Below are 13,179 nucleotides of genomic sequence, written 5' to 3' on the forward strand. Positions count from 1 at the left end.
AAAGTATTTTGCAAAGGAAGGCACTGCAAGTATATTAGCTTTTATCCAAACCTATGCACTGATTCATTGCTGATTTATTGGGCTGGATATTTTGCTAGGAAATCTGGGTGATTCATTTCTCAGCCTTTTGGTCACAGTTGAAGCTTCTACGCCAGCTCTGCGCGACCTAGACCATAGACCAGACGTTTGAGACGTCTGCTATATCTTCAGCGTTTCTGTGTCTTGGTAGGCATCCGGTTTAGCTTTACAGATTTCATGAGACAGCCAGTCCCGTCCAAGAGAAACCTATTAGTAGTTATAGTGTAAAGTCCCTTGTTTAAGTAGTCTCAAATGAAAAACAGATGCCTTGAGAACAAACCAGACAACATGTTGATCGTTCCTAAAGAAATACTAAGTATTTCCATCCATTCTAACACATAAAGAGCCAACAGGCATATAAATGGCACCCACTTGGGCTGTTGGGTGGCGCATCTGTGATTGTCCTGGGAGATGAAAGTGGTGGCACCCAAGAGCACGTGTGCGGGTGCTCGTGCCAGGCACTACTGCGGGTGGCGGAGCCCTAACTTCCAAACCTCGTCTATCAAACCATCTACTTAACGACATAATAATATGTGTCAAATGAGAGCGCCGTTCTCCAATTACGGGAAACCAAAGTCTAATTGTACTGATTACAGACAGTGACTTCAGAACTGGGAACCATTTTGGTCACTGGTGCAAATGAGCTGATTTCTTTTAATAAAGCCAAAACAAATAAGATTGTGTGTGAGGATGGGGGGGGGGGGGGGAGTGGGGGCTTTCGCTTTGTCACTTTTAGCCTAAAGATGACACAAACCAACACAGATCTCCTGCACTGTTTCTGCACCGAAACTCGTGGCTAATGGAGAAAGTCTCACCCAGGGAGAAGGTGCCAACCTACAAGGTTTCACAGTGTATGTGATACTTGGGGAGCAGCTGGGAAACACATAGGAAGGGTATCAGTGTGATTTCCTGCAAACCCAGATACAGCCACGTACGAATGAGCAGAAGGGCTCAGTGAGCTAGTCGTTTAGGGCCCGTGAACAGCCATCAGAGACTACAGAGGGCTCCCGCTCACCCAGCTCCTCCCGCTGCTGTGTCCGCCTGCGCTTACTGCGCTTCCCCGCCCTTCTACCCCGGCATCCCACTCAACAGTCCCTTGGATTAGCTGCGGGAAAATGACAGCAATTAGAATCATTCTCACCCATAAGCCCATGGCGCCTGCGTCCGGCCCCTAGCGACAGGTCACCCCAATTTCATTGTGTCTCTCTGCCCCCTGAGCTGGGGCCGACAAGGCAGATGCAGCCCTCGGCGGGTGGAGGTGGAACAGCGGGGAGGCGCAGATCCCGGCCTTTCCGAGCAGCCCTGCCCCCAGGCTTCTCTCCCCATGCTTCATCCTGGACCCCTGGGAGTCAGTGGGAGGCGGGGGGGGCATCCCTTAATCGTGTACGTCTGTGTGTTGCCTCTTTATTCAGGCGTGCTAATCTCATTGTGGCCCAATAAAGACGTCATCACACTTCATTCCCCTGTTCATTTACAGGCCTGATCTGCCATCGTCAGGGAGACCTTCTCACCTCGCCAGCTGCAAGCGCCTTTTCATTCATCCAGCTGAGAAAAGGAGAACATTGAGCAGATATGAGTGCAAATCTTGAAAACCTCCTAAAAGGGCTTTATTGATCACAAGCAGGACATTCAGTTTTCTTTCTATCAAGATATTAGGCTTCCGGCATAGCATCAGAGAGAGGGTAGCATGTGACTTGTGCTGTTCTCATTGATATATGAAAATATTTGCATATTCATGAGGCACACACATAAAAATGCAGATACTTCTCCAATGACACATCAGACACAATGAATGAAAGAATACTTATATTTTCCTGCTATAGCAGCATAAAAGCGTTTGTGTGCATATGTGTACCTGATATTGATATTTTCCTTAAGGTCAAACCTAAACATCCCTTTTCTCTTTGCTGATGATCAAAAGGACCTTTTAAGAACACAAATTTATAATAAAAAAGATGTTTAATGATGTGAATAGCAGACATGACTGATAATAATACAGCACACAGATTGCCCTACAATATAGCCATAAAATCAGCCCTTCCTGGTGAAGCTTTGTTCTTCCTGGTTTAGCTGTGTTGGCTTCCAACACAACTTGACTCCTATACTCTTCACAGAGCTCAGTCTGCCAGCCACAGATGGTCTGTAATTGCAAGGTGACACCAACCTGCAATCTCCTCTGACATTTCAGAGCCCAAATGTTTCACTTATGGAGGTATAGGTCAGATTTGGGTTGTTTTTTTAAAGTCATTACAAAACAATTGACAATGTGACGAGACTTAAATTACCACCGTTTTGATTCTGATGATTATGAAGATCGTTGTGGTTTGTGGCAGGGCAGATCGCTCCCACCCATGCTCTGGCGCGCGTGCCCACTTTACAGGAATGTCCATGGCAGGGCATCCTTTCCAGGAGGCTCCAGACACAGCTCTGCCAATCAGCTGCCACCGTGGCGTCTGACAGGCGGGGCTGAAGACCAAAAGATCCAAGCCTGTGTCAAAGAAAGCCTCAGTAAAATAAAAACACATACATAAGCATTGAAAAGTGAAAAAACTTAAGTGGCTTGTCATCATAGTCACCACTAATGATATCAGCAGTAATAATATTTATGCAAATTAAATCTCATAATAAACAGGACTCATGCAGAACAACATAGTCCAACTGGCGCTTATTATTAAGCTGTTTGCAGATTTCAAGCATCATGAGCAATGAATATTAAAGCCCAGAGTTATTAATACAGTATGCCTGGGGGGTGGGACATTGTTCCTTTGTCAGCCAGACGTCTCACCTTTGACGGGCCTTTGTTGGAGCCAATCAGGGTCATTCGTCACATGATTACCCATGCAGAATGGAACAGCGCACCGCCTCGGAAGGGAACAAAGCCGGCACATTTCATCACAGGGATTCCAGAGCGCAGACTGGGTGAGCCCTTTATTTTTCACTCAAAGTGTCCCGGCATGTTGTCCGTGACATCGATCAGTCCGCTCCGTCTACTGTACCGTGCGCCAAGGCCAGACTCGCGAGAACAATTGCCCGCTTAACCAGGTCATTTGACAGACTGAAAAGACAGTGAAAAATGTATAATAAATGCATGAAAACCATTAAGTAAGTAAAAATGAAAAATAAATAGCCTACCTTATTGCCATAAATTAGCTACTTTCAAAAGTGTGAAAAACAAAAGTCTTTGCAGGAATTTATGTGATTGTGACAGCAGTCACCTTTGTGAGAGATTAGGAACAGGTCCAAGAAGCTTTTGTAATCATGATAAAAATTCATAGTGTGGTTTTTCTGCTGTTGGGAATCTAATTTTTATTGACCAAAAGGAAAACAGGAAAGAAAGGAAAAGCCCACAAGGGCCATGCATGAATCATTAATCAATATAGAATAGAGAACCTCACTCTGCCTGTAAAACGAAAATGGAAGTGAGAAGTTTTAATTACAGCTCATTAATTACTGAAAATGAGTTTAACCAAACTGAAAGCACAGTAGCCTTCTGAAACACAGAGACTCTGTATTCTGAGTTGAATTTGATGTTTTAATATAAAATGGACATTATTGTTTGATACTGATTCTATCTCCCTGCTAACCATTGGGTCCTGGAAAAACAGCAGCAGAAATGTAACACCAAAAAAATCTTGGGGTGGGGGAGCATTAAACGGGCATCTGTACTAGTTTTTAAAAACTGTTTAAAACTGTGAAGTGCCCCTTAATGGTAGAGCAAATAAACCCCTCCATTTTTCGTGTTTAACTCATGGATTAGTGCGGGTACCTCAGTATCCTGTTTTTCTAGAGAGGGGTGTGGGGCAGAGGTACAGGGGCAAAAATATAATTAACGTCACTCCCCCGCCAGCCACAGACACTCGCTATGTTTGTGCCAACGTGTTCGTCCATGGGATCCTGACATGCAGGGCCCCGGGGGTGATGTTTGCGTAGCCTGTAATGCTCCCCCCCCCCCCCCCCCCCGATCGGGACGTGTCGCTGTCAGGGCCACTTGTGGACGCACCTTCCCAAAGGACCCTTTCTGGGGCTCTGCGTTTTGGGCATCAGGGAAGGGCCCTGAAAATCACGAAGAATGAGTGCAGGGCACCTAGTTCACACTACTGTCCTTCACCCCCCCCCCCCTCCACCATTCTCTCAGGGCCAGGCACATGAGGGGGATTTGAGGTGGCCTGACAGCATCACAACACAGGCTGCAGCCATCTCCCAGAAGCCTGAGCAGGACCTGGAGAACATCTGAAACGAGTAAGAGCCAAATCAGGCCATGTTTACCTCGCTGCATACAACCGCACTGGCAGACTGGGTCTAACAATGATTCGATCCCACTTCCAAATGAAGCAGCGACTTAATTTAAGTGCCAATGGCTCTTAAGTACCAATGGCACACTCGATTATCATTATGGCCCAAACAATACAAAAAGAACAACTGTTTGCCATAAAATACCATTAGTGTTTGCTTCCCTACACGGTGCCATTGTTAAAGGGTAACAACTGTGTTAATCTGTAGGCCCCATATCATCTAATACAATTAACTTGAGGAGATTAACAGAAAACAGTCAGTTCAGCCTGAAGTAACAGCAGACAATTCTACATCCGAGCTTTGTTCTTTTTTTAACATTAAAGTAATGTAGCTATGAGGTCACAGCTTACCCTGGTATATTGTGGAGGACATTACATGGGGGAATATTAAGATATATGCAGGTCGAGGCCTCCCATTTCAGTCCTTGGAGAGCATCAAAGTGGCCATTTTCCTTAAAAGGCTGGGACAGTGTGGAAAGGAGATTTCAGAGCCGGCTCTGATGAGACCGAGATAGGTTATCTGCCCCAATCAGAGTTCACTGACAACGGCTTTATAGCATTATAAAGCGGGAGTACGGCTCAACTAATGAGGAATACTGGCTTAACTGCAGAAAGGGAATTCAGTCTGGCTTTGACTGTGTCGTGCTCTACTGCCTTCAGTGTTAATCCCTCGCAAACACACAGTCACACACACACGCACATGTAGGGTAAACATATCCTTATGGGGACCGCTAATTCATTTCAATGGGAAAAATGCTAACGCTAACTATGACAACCTTAACCCCTACCCTGCCCTAACCATAACCATAAGTAACCTAACAAAATACAAGAGTTTTTGCATTTTTAGTTTTTTCATAGCAGTCACCGATTTTTATAAAATAGAAAAAAAAACAGATATTTATCACGTTATGGGGACATATTATGTCCCCATAAGGATAGGTAAACCCGCTCGCACACACACACACACACACACACACACACACAATTAGTCTGCAGGGTTGCTTCCTTACACCATTTCCAATTACTGCCTATACCCAAATAATGAAACAATATCTCTTGAATGACATGATAATTGCTTCGGTGTATTGTACCATGCTAATTATCTTTTTATTAACCTGAATAATTTTATAGCTAAATTTTGCTGTGTTCACCTCACATAGTTTCCATTTCTTACCCAGACTCAATGACAAGATCTATAATACGTCTCTCCTCCTACTGTGTTATGGGTAATATTTAACATTCAAACTGATGTCCATAACAGGCTGACCATGAAGACCACGCTGTGTATTATGGGTACTGGAATACATTATGGCAAGGAATGCATAGGGATGTCCTGATAACAGTCTGCTATCAAAAAAGCTTCCCCAGATTTAGACATCCATGAAGAACCATGCACCCCTTTAGGAGTCTGCTTTAATACGCCTTTAAGAGCCAGAACCTCTATTTCTTCCACGTTGTTGAATCAGAAAAAAATTAGCTGATGTACACCAGGAAGGGACTTCAGGAAAAGCCATGTCTGTTTTCACTTAAACCCTGTTGGGGAGAGTCTGACTTTACGGGCCGCTTGGGCACAGCAGACCGGGACTCTGAGTCTCCGTCAGTGTAGAAAGCCCCACCCCCCCTCCCCATTTAAGACCCGCTTTCATTACCGTTTTATTAAGTGTTAAAGGCGGCTGGTGTTTCAGGCACCAATTTAGCATGCGCTGTAAACGCTTGGTACAAATTGCTTTTCTCACTGTAATGTGAACCGTGAGGGCTGCTCTCGTCTGATCATCGATCGGCTTCTCCTGTGAGCATCGCCGGTCAGACGGCCCCTTGGAGATCCCCGCCTTCACCTGCCGCTCATCAGTGCTGAATTTGTGAAAAGAAAAGAAAAAAGCAGATAAGTTCAGCTGGGATTGTGGTCAAGCTGTTACCTGTGTGTAATATTCAAATGAGTAATGCAGCTGCTCCCATTCAGGAGATCACACTGCAGGCTGTTAGAAACCAACATACAGAGGGCAGAAGGCTTCTCTGCATAAACCAACAGTTTTGATGCAGGTACAGTCAGAAACAGAGCCCAGGCAGAGTCATAAATAAGCACATGCATGTGTAAGAGTGACTTTTCCAATTAGGGAATGAAAGAAAATATATAACATAAAGAAGTGTTTCATAAATGCTTGTTAAATGCCTCTGCACTTTAAATGCCCCCATTTATTACTCAAAATGCAGACAAATAGTTAAAGTGTTATATTTTACTTTGTCCCCTGGGGTAAGTGAAGTGTAAGTTATGGGGGGGGGGAGAGAGAAACGTTTATTTTTCAACAGCCGGCTTGAATTTGGCCACAATTAATCTGCCCAATTTGATTATAAACTGCACAAATTAAACAATAAAGAGCTGTCTAATGAGGAATTAATTATGGGGGCCGGCAGGGGAGAGGGGCTGCGCAGAGAGCCATATGTCAGCTCCAGTGGCAGGGCGCTTCGGAGACAAAGGAGCCCTCCTCCATGTGTGCCCATGCTGATAGGGCCTTCATCACAGATCAGTAGATCCAGGGGCCATGAAGGAGCCATAATTGAAAGTGCCAAAATCAATAGTGCTGACAGGCTTAATTAAATTAAGTTCGTTTGGAGGATGAGCAGAGGCGGGGTGGCAAATGGCCCCCCTGACCCCCATCATGCAGGACTAGGGCTGTGGAGAAGAATGATCGTGTGTGTGTGTGTTTGTGTGTGTGTGTGTGGGGGGGGGGTAGTGGTTATGTATTACATTGTAGGGTCCAAATGTCTTCACAATGTGATAAAAACCAGTTGTTTGGACATTGTGAGGACTTGTATTTTGTATTTTGATTGGTTACTTATGGTTAAAGTTAGGACTGGTTGGGGGTAATGGTCATCATGTTGGGATTAGAGTTTTCTCCATATTAATGAACGGAGGCTCCCCACAAAGGTAGTATTACAAAGCTTTGTGTGTGTGTGTGTGTGTGTGTGTGTGTGTGGGGGGGGGGGGGGGGGGTTTGCATAGATCACATTTGAGGAGCATATTGTCCCCGAAGTGTACTGAACCCTGAAATTTCCCTACTTCTGGGGACATCTTTTGAGGTCCCCATTTGGGTAACCTCAGTTTCATAAAAATCTGTGAATGCAATCAAAAAAGTACAGTAAAAATGCCAAAAGTCTTGTATTTGGGCTGGTTACTTATGGTTAAGGTTAGGGATGGGTGGAGGTTAAGGGTGTCATGATTGGGATTAGAGTTTTTCCCATAGAAAAGAATGGACGGCCCTCATTTAGATAGGAAGACCGATTTGTGTGTGTGTGTGTGTGTGTGTGTGTGTGTGTGTGTGCATATGTGTGATGGCTTTGGGTCTGTAGATAGATGGAAATGTCAATTTGGAGGATTTGAGAGAGACCAAGGCTACATTTAAAACACCAAGACACAGATATATTGTCACACAAATATGCACAATTTTACCACAGTGCGTGCTGCTTATGTGATTATGTGTGATGGTGCATGTAATCACCTCTTCAAGTGTGAAAATATGTGCGTACCTATCCATGCGAGTATATTCTTAAAAAACAAATTGGCGTTGCATTCAAACCAGGGGCACAAATGAATGTTCCTACTCAAAGTATGAATTCACATGGTCACAACCGATATGCACATGGTCACACCCGATATGCACATGGTCACACCCGATACTTGGCTACAGTAACAGAGCCCTTGCTATAGGAAAGAGCCAATCCTCGAGTATCCAGGGGTGTTTCCTCTCCCATGCTGCTGTGCAAGCTGACTGAATTCAGCCTGGATAATTCAACAGCTCCCCTTTAAACTTAAGGTGAAAACTCTCATTTACAGGGAGACCAGTGCTGCAGCTGATGTTTGTGCTGTACTGAGGTTTAAGGGACATGGGGCCCAAGCGAATTCCTCTTCTCCTTCCCCAAACCAGGCTATCAACAGAAATCTTGCCCTTGTGAAGCTGAGTGCAGCACACATGTCCCCTGCTGGGGGCGCCGCTCAGAAGCCGTCCCCTCCTCGTAGGGACCGTTTGATTTTGCTCCAGCTGTGTGATAACCGCCTGGCCATTCATCGCGGGCCTGTCCGAGATCTGAGGGCCGCCATTATTGGAACGAATTCCTGTGGAACGCCCGGTGTGTTGCCCTGGCAACGGATTGCAGACGGAGCCCGCTGGAAGCAGACGCCAAAGTTTTGGAATACCGACTGGCGGGGCCCACCTCACCCTGGGGGGACTGTCCGTCAGCAAGCGCGTTCAGGGGTTTCCACAGCAGATCCCTCTCCCTGAACCTTGGCCCCCTTTCTTAACATCTGACGACACAAGCTCAACCTGTTTTACAGGATTAATCTGCAACCAGTTTTTGTAAGAATTATTCCTGTGCCATAGCAGTTTCATTAACTTATTTTGTTTCTGTACTGTATAGCTTTACATTGTCCTTTGAGGACACTGTACAATTTAGATTCACAGATTCTAGTTGATTGGTTCTGCTATATTTTGGATCTTGATCTGGCATTAACTGCAGTTGATGTAAATATATAAGGTGGCATTAACTGCAGTTGTTATAAATAGGCAAGGTGGTAGGGGCATCTTTAGGCCTATATAAAGGGGATTTTAGCCCCTTAAAATATTTTTTACCCCCCCAAATAAATGTGTATTTATTGACTTAAGTCATGAATAGTTTGCCATTGATCCCCCCCCTAGTAAAAGCTCAGCCCCCCTATCCCCCCCTATCCATTAACTACACCCCTGCAAGGTGGCATTAACTGCAGCTGATATAAATAGATGAGGTGGCATTAATTGTGGCTGATATAAATAGATAAAGTGCATTAACTTCAATAGATGCAAACAGATGAGGCAGCATTAACTTGTACCGACACTGTCAATGCTCTGGTCTAAAGTACAGGTCCATCCCATTCTTGAATGAGGTCCAAGCCAGCATCACAGCAGATGCAACCTGTGCCCCAGCCATCAGGGAACACCTGATTTGAATGACATCTCCCTTCAGCCATACTCACGTAATGATTCCTCACTGCTTCCTGTATGAGTGGTGTGTATGGTAAGCCAGACTGGCCGACACCCAGCTTTCCCTGATATTCCAGGACACACATGACACACTGTACAGTGAACTGTGGGTATTATTATGGCGAGAAAGGAATCTTATCAGATAGATGTACAATCCATTTTAAGAGCCCAATTGTTTTTTACTAAAATCAGACTGAAAAGCTGTTAAACTAATACCAAGATGAGATTAATGACGATGATGACAATGGTAATAATTTTGGTAATTCATTAATAATATGTGGGCAGCATGATGGCCTTACGCCACCTTGGCTGTCAGGATCTGTCCCTACTGTGTCTGCCATGTTCCTGTTAGGCCAGCAGATGTCGCTGGTCATCTCGTCTTCTGCCCTATTCCCAGTACTAATGTGCTCATTAAGTGATTCATTACTCGCACCTGTTCCTTGTTTAACCTCGTCACCTGAGTATATAAGTACCTACCCTTTTCTCTGGTTATCCATTGCTCATTTTTACTGTTGTGCTTTGGTGCTGGTGCTGGTGCTGGTGCTGGTGCTGGTGCTGGTGCTGGTGCTGGTGCTGGTGCTGGTGCTGGTGCTGGTGCTGGTGCTCCCTGTTAGTTGCCACTCTTGGATTGTCAGTGTCAGTAATAGTGCTTTGTGTTGCGGTTCTCCCTACCTCACCATGCGTGATTTAGTCAGTCTTATCCCCTCCTAATTGATTCTCCCTGCCTTTTGTTTTGACCCCTCATAGTCATTTTGTTTCTTCCTTCTTTATAAATATTGCTCTGGAAGTAACTTTCAGTTTATTTAAAAGCCAGCGTATGGATCTTCCCTCCTTTCCGATGTCCATGCCATGACACTGGGTTGGGAGTTTTCATGTTCATCTGTAGCTGCATTAGAGTCTTCTGTTATGTGGGTATGTGTCCTACGACGGACTGGAGAATTCCCTTCCCTTGTGCCCTGTACTGACTGGTCTGTGTTCCACCCCAGCCCAGAAAAATTGATCTGAAGGTGGGTGGAATGGATGGACTGATGCTATGTCAGTGTCCCTTCAACATATATAATATTAAATGATCAGTCCCAGGAACACAAACCTTTGCATTAATTTACTGTCAGCCACTGGTATAACTGCTAAAATTATAAACATATTTCTAAATATATTCTATTTCTCCAGTGTGACACTAACCTCGGGGTTTCTCCCCCTATAACATAGACCTCTGCTTAGATGTGTTGACCAGCGAGTCTCACCCAGCCACGCTCCACCATCCCAGTTCAAGAAAAGCACTCACTGCATCTCCAGAGCAGATTCCACTGCTTTATTAGGGGCTTTGAAGTTCTTTTCAAAGGAACCGTGATTTGCAGATACTCCCAGAATCCAACTCAAAATATTCCCCAAAATGACCCAAAATATTGCACAGATTAGAACCAATTCATTGCTCTCTTAAGGCTCAAATTTAATACTTGTTTTTACTATAAGTAGGTGTATATACATTTAAGCATTTCAGTGAGAAATGAGCAGTTTGGCACAGTAGGGTACGGTAAAGCACACAGAAAGTTAGGAAGAGCACTTCACAAATAAAAAGTGATGAAGGCTACAGAGAAGCCAAACATTTTTATATAAGACATATACACTTGCTTTTGCTTCTTGATCTACTTGGGCCTATATTAATGAGACTATTTAGGTCTTAAGCACTCACATCACTCTGGCTAGTGCGCTTTCACAAAAAAATGACAAAAACATTCTGTTTGGAATTTCTTAATAAGCACCGATGCCTGGCATAAAAGCATAGAGCTGAAAGGTTGGTAATGTCTTGGTCGTACCATGGTGTTCCCTTAGAAAGGCTGCATGCGGTGCCTAAAATACGCACACCTGCAGGGGTCACACATGAGCTTGCAAAGCTCAGCACTCCTTGAAGAAACTGGCCAAAATCCTCTTACAAACTGGCTACGACCCATTTAGCATAAGCTTACTGACCCATCGCTCACATCTGTGAGGTACTGACTGCCACTGGGACTAGAATTCACCAGGTCTGTGCCACCTGGTCTCTGGGCCTCACGTTGGGTCACAGTGAAGCTTTTCAGTTTCTCCTGAAGAGGGACCATCGAGTGTCTGGGGAGTAACCTGAAACTGAACCTTTTTCTCCACTGTATGAAGGAAAAGGCAAACAAATGCCACCCCCAACCACAAGACAGTAAGCACTACCTCTGCCACCATTCACTGGTACCATGATGTCTGGGTTTCTACCCTGTCCTCCAGATGGTAAGAAGCAGTTTCTCCTCCCTGCCACTTTGGCTATGGGGCAGAGAGGTGCCTCCTGTCATCTATCCGGCAAATTATTAGACTTCAGGAGAGGGTCTTCAGCCAGAAAAGTATCTTGTTGGCTTCTGACGTATTTGGAAATGAATAAATATTTAATATTTGTTCATGCTACTGCAAGACAAAAGAACAGAAATTTGGATAAAATGTATGTGATAATAGACCATTTTAAGGTGTTAATCCTTTTCCCACACTTACTTCCGGTCCGGCATGGATTTGGTATTTCGCGTTTATTATATAGATGTGGATTAATAGACTGAAATAAACCATGTCATCTAAAAAAAATAGAATAAAATAAACGAATTATCCATCAGCCCATTCGTCTTCCAGCCGGTTTATCCTGTGCAAGTCCATGGGGTAAGCTAATTATATGAACGTTAAACAAAACTTCTGTTTATTCGGAAACTATACTTTCGGACGTTTTCATGATTTGTATATGAGCGGAGACAACAAAACAAAGATTTCTTGATATTCCATATTATAAGTATTATAAGTTTTTCGATACTTACACATCCATTATCGTGCGGAGAACCTAAGTGTAGTGCAACAACAACAACAACAACAACAACAACAATAATAATTAACGTTTGTTGAAATTACCGTACAGTTGCTTTATAACCTATTGTTTGTGCGGTAATTTAATTTGTTTTACAAATTAAAATGTGTGACTTTGAAATCCTTTAAAATTGCTTACTAAAATTGATTGCTTATTACGTGTCTTGGGCATTCGTCAACTTTTTACAGGACTCATTCAGCATGCTAGAAATTATCCCTCGTACTTAATTCAGTAATGGTTTTATCGCCAACATTAAATCAAACCATTTGCATGCTTAATATCACATTAACCAGTCCAGTGGATCATATTCACTTTTATAAAAATGCTTTCTGTGTAATGACCTGAAAAGAAATACCGTTTGCTAATTAAATCTACTTCAATTATCTGTTTCAAAGGTTTCTGTGTGAGGGATGGCTTGATCCAATTCATAAAAAGTAACGCTGTTTTATCTCAAATTTACAGGGGTTAAACAACGTCACATTATATCCAGGGGTTAAGGGTTCAGGCCTATAAACAAACCGAAATTCGTTTGCTTTAAAGTGTCACCTAGAGGTCATATTTCGTCAGATCAAAATTGTTAGCGTTTCCAAAATCTTCCCCTCCCGTTTAAAATACCCATGCACGTGTGCATTACTGTAATAACAGTAATTGTTGTCATTCGGTTTTTCGGATATTTTCATTTACATGCATTATATACTATATTAATTTAAGCAGGCTAAACTGTTTTCTAAGCACGCATATTCTGCGTCGTTTTTGCATATTACTTTGGTGGATCCGATTCGTTTTTATATTAACAAATATTAACAAATACCCAGTCACGTCCCTGCATTTTGTCAGGTCATTTTGTTTTTTAGCTTCACATCTTGTATTGAAGACAGAGATCACTGTACTAAATTTTATCTAATTAGACTTCGAACAATGATGTATA

At 43.5% G+C, this 13,179-nt stretch overlaps 1 long non-coding RNA gene across 1 annotated transcript in view; it reads right to left on the minus strand.

Moving 5' to 3' along the window:
* Nucleotides 1-1,711: 1,711 nt before the first annotated feature.
* Nucleotides 1,712-13,179, minus strand: part of LOC111837681 (uncharacterized) — a 31,895-nt gene continuing 20,427 nt past the window's right edge. Inside the window, exons 3-8 of the long non-coding RNA XR_002836708.2 lie at nucleotides 6,107-6,221; nucleotides 4,722-4,831; nucleotides 4,079-4,308; nucleotides 2,864-3,133; nucleotides 2,364-2,566; nucleotides 1,712-2,218 (exon numbers count right to left, since the gene is read on the minus strand). This is a non-coding gene — a long non-coding RNA (uncharacterized lncRNA). The remainder of the gene's footprint in view (nucleotides 2,219-2,363; nucleotides 2,567-2,863; nucleotides 3,134-4,078; nucleotides 4,309-4,721; nucleotides 4,832-6,106; nucleotides 6,222-13,179) is intronic.

Source organism: Paramormyrops kingsleyae, chromosome 12 (genome assembly GCF_048594095.1).
Source record: "Paramormyrops kingsleyae isolate MSU_618 chromosome 12, PKINGS_0.4, whole genome shotgun sequence".
In the NCBI taxonomy this organism is placed as follows: Eukaryota; Metazoa; Chordata; class Actinopteri; order Osteoglossiformes; family Mormyridae; genus Paramormyrops; species Paramormyrops kingsleyae.